This window comes from Scylla paramamosain, chromosome 31, assembly GCF_035594125.1.
Source record: "Scylla paramamosain isolate STU-SP2022 chromosome 31, ASM3559412v1, whole genome shotgun sequence".
Classification (NCBI taxonomy): domain Eukaryota; kingdom Metazoa; phylum Arthropoda; class Malacostraca; order Decapoda; family Portunidae; genus Scylla; species Scylla paramamosain.
In genome coordinates this window covers 13,531,500-13,541,499 of record NC_087181.1, presented here as the reverse complement: position 1 = coordinate 13,541,499, position 10,000 = coordinate 13,531,500, and the positions used below count along the sequence as shown (strand labels likewise).

Below are 10,000 nucleotides of genomic sequence, written 5' to 3'. Positions count from 1 at the left end.
CCTAACCTGACCTAACCTAAACACACCTAACCTAACCTAACCTAACCTATCCTAACCTGACCTGACCTGACTGGACCTGACCTGACCTAACCTAACCTAACCTAACCTAACCTAACCTAACCTAACCCAACCTAACCTAACAACCTACCCTAGCATAACCTGACCTTTTTTCACCTAATTTTTTCTCGATTTTTCTCTCAAGTTCTTTTCACCGTATCCATGTCTTTCCTCTTTTCTTATCGCCCATGTTGTTTCCTTTTATTTTTCCTGTTTTTTTCATTTCGTTTTTTCCATCCTGCCTTTCTTTTTATCTTCTTTTTTCTTTCACTATCTTCGCTTCTCGTATTCCTCTCTTCAATATCATATTTCCGTCATCTCCCCCCTCTCATCTGTCTTGTTTCGCTTTTGATGTGCTGTTTCCCTCAATTCCTTCATACTTATCCTCTCCTTCTTCCTCTTCTTTCATTCCCTCCCTCCCTCCCTCCTCCTCCTCTTCTTCTTCTTCTTCTTCTTCATGCTCTGCCTCTTCACTCATTGATCTGTTATCCTTCTCACAGCCTTTGTTCTCTCTCTCTCTCTCTCTCTCTCTCTCTCTCTCTCTCTCTCTCTCTCTCTCTCTCTCTCTCTCTCTCTCTCTCTCTCTCATCCATCTTTGCGATTCTTCCCAATTCTCATTTCTCTTCCTCGGTTATCCATTTTCCCACACACAAAGTCCCTCTCCTCACATCTCTTCCTTCACTCCTCTTCCTCTTTTTCACCCCCCTTCCCTCTCCCTCTCTCTCTCCCATTTTGTCTCCCGTCCCTCACGGCTCTCTTCCCCTCTTCCATTGTTATTTTTATTAGTGAGAATTTTTTATATCTTCCAGTCTCGTCTTTTCCTTCACATTTTCCGGATCTCTCTCTCTCTCTCTCTCTCTCTCTCTCTCTCTCTCTCTCTCTCTCTCTCTCTCTCTCTCTCTCTCTCTCTCTCTCTCTCTCTCTCTCTCTCTCTCTCTCTCTCTCTCTCTCTCTCTCTCTCTCTCTCAAAAACGGTACAGATAGATTGATTGATTGATATGTAGAGAGAGAGAGAGAGAGAGAGAGAGAGAGAGAGAGAGAGAGAGAGAGAGAGAGAGAGAGAGAGAGAGAGAGAGAGAGATCTTTGCAAATTACTAAAAACAAATAAAGGGAAGGTGTTTACTTCAGGCTCGAGAGAGAGAGAGAGAGAGAGAGAGAGAGAGAGAGAGAGAGAGAGAGAGAGAGAGAGAGAGAGAGAGAGAGAGAGAGAGAGAGAGAGAGAGAGAGAGAAACGCGTTGTGCTTTTTGAGATGAGACAAAGGAATGCTTCAAAGCGCACTCACCTGAAGTCTTTCTTTTTTTTTTTTCTACCCTCACCTACCCCCACTCCCTCTTTCCCTCCCTCTCCCTCTCCCTCTCTCTCTCGTCTCTCTTTTATTCCTGCGGTTTTGTGGAGGCAGACAGGTGCTCAAAGTCAGCGAAGCACTCACCTCACGGAACCTTTAATGTATACCTGATTATTTCTTCCTCCTCTGCGTCTATTCAAATTACAAGGCCAGCTAAGTGTTCTAGTCAGAAGGAAGCCATTGGTTTGGGGAGATGTTGGGGGGAGGGGTAGGAAGATGAAGTGTGGGGTGTCTGGCTAGTGAAGTGAGGATCAGGAGTGGGTGAAAGAGGGGGGAGAGTCTCTCTTTGGGAAGGTGAAGGGTTCGGTCTAGCTGTAAGGTTGGGGAGGAGAGGGGGAGAGTGTCTGTGTCTGGGAGGTTGGGGTTACAGGAATGGGGAGGAGAGGGGGAATTAGTCTGTCTAGCTTGGAGAAATGTGTTGTGGGGGAGAGGAGATGGAGGCATGGGGGTTGTCTGTCTGGGAGAGTGGAATTAACAGGAATGGGAGGAGAGGAGGAGAGATCTGTCTGTCTGGGAGAGTTGAGGCAGAGCTGTCTATGTGTCTGAGAGAGCCAGGGGGATGCAAACGCGGAAGTGAAAGAGCCAGGTAGTGTAAGTGGCACATGGACTTGAAACTGCTATGTTGCTTCATGGAGAGAGAGAGAGGGAGGGAGGGAGGGAAGGAGGGAGAGGGAAGGACAAGAGGGAGCGTGTGAGTTCAGAGTCCAATAAATGAAACATCACAGGAATCAATTCATCACAGGAAGGATGAAACAACTTGACCTGCTCTTCTTCTTCCCTCGGGTCCTCCTTCATTTTGCATTGTCTGTAAGAAGTGGCCTACAAACACACTTCCTTTCTTTTTTTCTCTCTCTCTCTCTGCCTTGTTCTTCTTATCCCTCCTCCTCCTCCTCCTCCTCCCTCCTCCTCCGTGTATGCTATCCTATTTCTCTCACTGTATGTAAGTAAAGTTTCCAAAAAAATCTCTGAAAGGACCACCACTTCTGTTGCTGTTAGGTCTTTCTTTGAGTTCCTCCTCCTCTCCTCCTCCTCCTCCTCCTCCTAGTCCTGACATCTTATCCTCGTCCTCATTCTCTCTGTCTCCACTTTCATCGTGTTTATGCATCTTTCACAAGCTGTGACTTACCTTCCTGGAAGCTTGGTAATAAAAACCCCTGAAGTTCTTGCTTGTGTCATCCTTACTATGCTTTAGGTTGCGCAGACGAGGTGAGGTAAGTTAGTTTACGCTAGTTCAGGTGAGATTAAGTTAGGTTAGTTTATGATAGGTTAGGCTAGGTGAGGAGAGGTTATGTTAGGTTAGGTTAGATTGCATGAGATGAACTTAAGTTACCTTTCGTGTTTAAGTTAGGTTACGGTAGTTTTTGTTTCATTAGGTTAGGAAGGGCGAGGTTAGGTTAGGTGAAGATAGGTAAGGTCGGGATAGGTAGAGTCAAGTTATAATTGTCTGCGGAGGATAAAGGAGTCATAGTGGAGTCTCTTCCGTGGTTTCCCTTGTTACTTTTAAAGGTGAGTTGTATACTGTATGGGAGAAGGTCGAGGGAAGGTAAGAGGCTTGGAGAGGAAAATGAGAGGCTGGAGAAAGGGAAAGGAAGAGGAGAGAGAGGAAGTGCACTCCAGGTGAAGCTTAACGAAGGTGTTCTAACATGTTAAAAGAGAGAGAGAGAGAGAGAGAGAGAGAGAGAGAGAGAGAGAGAGAGAGAGAGAGAGAGAGAGAGAGAGAGAGAGAGAGAGAGAGAGAGAGAGAGAGAGAGCTTTAGTGAATTTGAAGTGCCTCGCTTTCTGTGTGTGTGTGTGTGTGTGTGTGTGTGTGTGTGTGTGTGTGTGTGTGTGTGTGTGTGTGTGTGTGTGTGTGTGTCACGACCTGACGTTCCCTTACCTTTGTCTGAATGTCTGTATGTCTGTAGGAAGTATTTACGGAAGGTGGATGTGTTCGGCTGTCTGTCTCTCTCTCTGGCTGTGATTGTTTGCTCTCTCTCTCTCTCTCTCTCTCTCTCTCTCTCTCTCTCTCTCTCTCTCTCTCTCTCTCTCTCTCTCTCTCTCTCTCTCTCTCTCTCTCTCTCTCTCTCTCTTATATTAATGTTATTCAATTCTTGCTCTTGCCCCAAAACTTTTATGCATATTCTTTTTTTCCCAAGTTTCTCTGACCAACGCTAACTTTTTTTCTCCTACTCAAGATCCTAAGTCAGTATGAAACTTCATTTACATAATTGTTACACTGGTTAGCTACCTTGTTTCCTTCCTTCCTGCTTGTAGTGTGAAAAAGCTTGTATGTATCCATAGTTTTTTTTTTTTTTAGTAGATTTGACGAGTTTTTCGTTTTTTTTTTTATTTGCCCTTATTTGTTGGTTTTCTTATTTTTTTTCCTTTTCATTATCAGGGTATGTTTTTTTTATGCATGTTTGTTTTATGTTTAGTACAAAGGCGTCTTTTATTGTTGTTGTTCCGTCTTTAAATATTTTCTAAACAGTCGTATTTTTCCTAATTTGGTTTATGTATCTTTACTTCTCCTCGTATTTTCTCTTTAATATACCTTTTTTTTCATATTTTCTATCCCTTTCCATACACAGGCTTGTATTTATACCTCACTATGCATTGTGCGTTTGCTTTATCAGTATGTTCGTGAACAGTCGGTTACTTCTCTGTGTCTGCCTGTCTTTCTGTCTGTATGTCTGCCTGAATATATGCATGCATGTTTGTCTGCCTGACTGTTGTCTGTCTGTGAGTGATTAGTTGTTTCTCTGAGTCAATTTGTGTGTCTGTCTGTATACTTGTCTGTTTTTCTATCTGTCTGTCTGTGAGTGGTTGGTTATCTCTGTCTTCCTTGTGTGTGTGTGTGTGTGTGTGTGTGTGTGTGTGTGTGTGTGTGTGTGTGTGTGTGTGTGTCTGTCTGTCTGTCTGTCTGTCCATGCACGGTTACCTGTCCGCGTGTTTCTGTCTTCCTGTCAAGGTGAGGCGAAGGTAACGAGGCGTAATACAATCACTTACGGTTATGCGGGGAGGAAATTCCACTTAGCATCATGATGACCTTACACACACACACACACACACACACACACACACACACACACACACACACACACACACACACACACACACACACACACACACACACACACACACACACACACACACACACACACACACACACACACACACATTTTTGTTTTCATTCCAAATATTTATCTTCTTAAAGCTTAGTGGAATAAATGATCAAAAAATTAGTAATGCATATGTGAAAAAAAAAATAGAAGAAAGATGGTGGGTTTGGAAGTACGTAGATGCCTGAAAGAAGAGGAGGAGGAGGAGGAGGAGGAGGAGGAGGAGGAGGAGGAGGAGGAGGAGGAGGAGGAGGGAGAGAGGGAGGGAAGAAGTAGGTAAAGCTTCTCCTTTGAAGTTGGCGGCATTGTTTGCTTTGTTTGTGTTGGGATAATATTAATGACAGTGACCCGCCGTGGTTGGGGAGCCCTCCGAGGCGGTACACACACACACACACACACACACACACACACACACACACACACACACACACACACACACACACACACACACAAGAAGACTTTGAAAAAAAAATGTTGTTTTCTTTATTATTATTATTATTATTATTATTATTATTATTATTATTATTATTATTATTTATTTATTTATTTATTTATTTATTTTGTGTGTGTGTGTGTGTGTGTGTGTGTGTGTGTGTGTGTGTGTGTGCGCGCGCGTTTGTGTGTATGTGTGTGTGCATTTTATTTCGAAAGTTTACCTGGAGAGAGAGAGAGAGAGAGAGAGAGAGAGAGAGAGAGAGAGAGAGAGAGAGAGAGAGAGAGAGAGAGAGAGAGAGAGAGAGAGAGGATACATCGAAAGACAAAAAGAAAATACTATGCACACAAAAACACGTCATCATATATTCACCTCTCACATTTATCTCAGGTGAATGCAAGTGACAGGTGTGTTCCTACCTGTCGCATCCCCTCTTTGTGGCTTACAGGTGACGCATGTGGGCACCTGTAGGAGGCCGGGCAAGGGGGTGGTTATGGAGGGGACTTTGTACCTTTGCTGGTGGGGGGAGGACAGGGAGGAGGCAAGGAAAGGCAGGGAGACAGAAATGGCAGGGTACAGTACGTGTAGCTGTCTTTCTAATTATTCATGAACTGTATTCTTGTTTTCTGTAGATCCTTTTTGGTTATTTTATTTTATTTATTTATTTATTTTTTTGTGTGTGTGTGTTTCTATAAGGATATTTTTTAAAGTTTTGCTGAATCAATCTTTTTTTTTTTTTTTATTCATATGGAAGAACTTGTATATTTGTGCAATAGATATTATTTTTGAGGTATTTGTTTGCTGTTTTGTGAAGAATTCTTGGTTTTATTTTGTCTACTTTTTTTTAGTTTTTAATATTCATGAAAAATGAATTGTATTCTTACATCCTACATATCCTTGGGCATCCTGTACTTACTACTTTGGAAGAATATTTTACCTTTAATCTACATTTTTTTTATTAAACAGTAAATCAGATAACACGCCTGTACCTTATCCAACTCTGGGTCCAGCTAATAATTTTAATGAAGACGTAACTCTAGTAGCGTCGTAAAAGGGGAACACAGTGCTACGCTTGTCTGACGTGAACAAGAGAGCGAAATTAATTAAACGCAAGACACCTCCGCTTTGAAGGAGAATAGCAGGAGCATGGTGACAGTAACAAATGCAATGGAAACAGCTCAAAGGGAGGGAACACAGGAACACGCGGCGCTGTAAAGGGGGAGGAGGAAAGGAGATGGATAGATGTATAGATAGATGTATAGAATGCGACGCCAGGCATATGTATGAAAGGGAGGAAGAGACAGGTAATAACAGCGACTTAAAGGATCTAAAGAGATGGAAAAAGAAGAGGAGGAAGACGACGCCTAGGAAGACACGACAAAGGCCATGAGGAATGAGTTATGGGAGGAAAACTGGTGATGCCTGACGGGAAAAGAGAGAAGTATGTTACATATGATAAGAAGGAAGTTTAGGGGTTTTGAAAGGAAGAAGGAATGGAAAGAGGAGAAACGAGAAAGAGGAAAACACACACACACACACACACACACACACACACACACACACACACACACACACACACACACACACACACACACACACACACACACACACACACACACACAGAGGAGGAGGTATAATTGAAAACTGGGAAGAGAGAAAGGAGAACAGAAGGAAACAGAATAGGAAGAGGAACCAAGAAATTACAATATTAACACACACAGACACACACACACACACACACACACACACACACACACACACACACACACACACACACACACACACACACACACACACACACACACACACACACACACACACACACACACACACACACACACACACACACACACACACACACACACACACACACACACACACACACACGAATGAGGAAAAGAAGGAAGGAAAGGTTTCTGATGAATTAACCCGAAATTAACATTCATCTTTGGCTTCTCGAATATAATGTGAACGATGGAGCCCCTCCGCTACAAACCGTCTGTCATTCTCGGCGAACCTAAAGGGGAGAATACCGTCTGCCTCCCTCGCTATTGTCTGCCCGAGTCCCTTGTAAAGAATACATCAGACAATCCGTACCCTTCTCTTTCTCCTCTTCCTTCTCTTCTTCCCTTATTCTCTTCGTCTTTCTCCACGGTACGTTTCTTTTCGTTTACCATTTTCTCTAAATTGTATGTGTTTTTTTAATTTTTATCTTTTTCTCCTCTCCTCTTCTCTTTTCCTCTTTTTATTTCCTTATCTCTCTCTCTCTCTCTCTCTCTCTCTCTCTCTCTCTCTCTCTCTCTCTCTCTCTCTCTCTCTCTCTCTCTCTCTCTCTCTTCTCCTTTTCGTTCTTCTCGTCTCTCTACGGTACATTTCCGCTAACCTTTTCTCTCGTACGTTCTTGCTCATCTGTCTTATTCTCCACTTCTCTGCTTCTTTTCATCTCTTCTCAAAGTTGCGTTCAGGGGGTTAAAAAGTGTGTTTTCTGGTCTTCTTTAAAAGTTATTAATCTTTCAGGTTCCGTTGTGCAAAGGATTACTGAAATGAATAGTAAGAGTTTTTTTTTTCTGAAAAGTAATACATTGTTCATGGTTCTCGATGTTGAAGGTCGTATTGAATTAAAGGGTTAGTGAAATGAATATTGATGTTTTCCTTTTTTTTTTTCCTTTTGTGGGCTAGAATTAGTGAAATAAATAGTAGTAATAGGCTTTTCGTTTTTTTTTTTTGTGAATGTGTTTTCATCGTTTAGAGGTCTCGATGCTGAAGGTCATATTGAAATAAAGGGTTAGTGAAATGAATATTCGTGTTTTTTTTTTTTTTTTTGCGTGCTAGAATTATTGAAATAAATAGTAGAAAGTCTTTTTTCTTGTGCGCGCGCGCGTGCGTGTGTGTGTGTGTGTGTGTGTGTGTGTGTGTGTGTGTGTGTGTGTGTGTGTGTGTGTGTGTGTGTGTGTGTGTGTGTGTTTGTGTGTTATTCATCGTTTAGAGTTCCTTGTCTTGAAGGAATCACTGAAAAAAAGTGTATATATTGATTTTTAAGTCATAATTTAAGAACTGTTGATAGTGTTTTTTTTTTATTTATTTCCATCATAGCGTTAATAATTTGTTTCTATTTTTGTCATAATGTTAACAATAGCAATAAAGGTAATGTTTTCATTTATTTTCAAATCACATTGTAAATTCTAGTGTTAATAATCGTGTTTTTATTAATTTTCAGATGGCCGAGAGTTGAGGAATCTTGATCTCGGTCTGAAGGGAAAGCTAAAACATTTACATCCTTCTGAACCCACACACGGGGAATCCAATCTCCCGAGGGCCGCGCCGGGAAGCCTCTTTGGTGTGCTTCATCCAGTCAAAGAAAACCATTAAGGTGAGACGAGGCTTAGTAGCGGATTATCCCTCTCGTTCTTGCGCGCGCGTATGTGTGTGTGTGTGTGTGTGTGTGTGTGTAGTAGTAGTAGTAGTAGCTATTTTAATGTGTTAGGCTTACCACTTTGTATTCTTTTGTACATCCATTATCAATCACTCATCATCGTCATCATCATAATCATCATCATCATTATCATCATCCACTTGTCTTTTGTCAACCCCCCAACCTATTCCAGGCCATCACAGTAAAATCTCTTATGTTATTTCTATCTCGTTCTTTCCTTTTTTTTTTTTTTTTTTGTATTATTATCTTTCTTTACTACTTGTCTCCTGTTGGCTGACCGGCTATTTCAGATAACCCAAACATAATATTCCTTTTGCGTTTATTTATCTTAGATTTTTACCGTTTTGATTTTATGTATTATTGTATTTTTTGACATTTCTTTCTTTAATTAGTCATTTATTGTATTAATTTCTTTATTCATCTCTTTATATTATCTTGTTTCCTCTCCTTACTTTGTTTTCTGTTTGGCTGTTTCTTGTTTTACCATCTTCAAGTTTTCATTTTCTTATTTTAGCTGAACCGGAAAAGACTTGCCTCCACTTACGCACAATATGGACATTTTTGTCGTGGAGAGCATCAAAACTTTGTGACATTTGAAGTGTCCCAACTTTTCTCGTTTTATTTTTTTGGTTTCACTTTTTGTTGTGTGTTGAGAACAAATTTTTCAGGTCTTATTTTTTGTCGCTTCTCTTCTCCGAACTCATTTTTTAGCCCTTGGTTTGACCCTTTGATGTAAAAAGAGAGAGAAAGAGAGAGAGAGAGAGAGAGAGAGAGAGAGAGAGAGAGAGAGAGAGAGAGAGAGAGAGAGAGACAGTGAGAGGTTGAGTCTACGCTATGTCGTTGTACCTTCACTCTCATGATCACCACCACTACCACCACCACCAACACCGCCACCACTCTTCACAATTTTCACATGACAAAGCAACAAAAGCCTTTAACTTCGTACACAAGACCGTAGCCTTTCGCCGAAGTCTAAAACATTTTGCCTCCCTCTGCCATTCCCTTCAGGCGTGGAAAAGTCAAACCCTCAGCCAGGCGTTGTCGTTATTCCCAAACATATTCCCATCTTGGTTTATCCGCGCAGGGAGTGAGAGAGTAATTGTGGCTCGCCTTTGTCCCTCCTCGAATCTCGGCTTTTGCTGTGATCTCAATGGGTCAGTGAGGCGGCCTTTCTGCCCTCCATCCCTCCCTGTCTGCCTGCCTCTCTCTTTCTCTCTCCCTCTTTGCCTGCCTGCCTATCTTCCTCTCTCCTTCCCCCCTTACCTTTCTACCATGCCTCTCTGCTCTCCTACCTCGCTAAATTCCCTATCCTTCCTCTTCCTGTTTTCCTTCTTTCTTGTATCTTATTACCTTTATCTTTCCTTTCTCTTTCCCTTTTCTGCCTTTCTTTCCCTTGCCTACCTTCCTTGCCCTTCTTCCTATCTTCCCTCTTGGCTTTCCTTCCTTCCTTGCTTTCTTTCCTACTTCTTACCTTTCCTGCCCTCTTTCTTATTATTTTCCTGTCTCTTCCTTATCTTTCCTCTCTCCTCCCCTGCCTTCTTTCTCTTCTTCCTTTTCTTCCTGCCTGTCTGTTTTCCTGCCTTCCTTACAGTTCTTTCTCTCCTTACTTTCCATCTCTTTCTTCCCTCTCTCT

General features: G+C 41.9%; 1 long non-coding RNA gene across 1 annotated transcript in view; it reads left to right on the top strand.

The window, feature by feature from the left end:
* Positions 1-10,000, top strand: part of LOC135116310 (uncharacterized) — an 84,882-nt gene that overhangs the window by 3,427 nt on the left and 71,455 nt on the right. Inside the window, exon 2 of the long non-coding RNA XR_010276239.1 lies at positions 8,152-8,304. This is a non-coding gene — a long non-coding RNA (uncharacterized LOC135116310). The remainder of the gene's footprint in view (positions 1-8,151; positions 8,305-10,000) is intronic.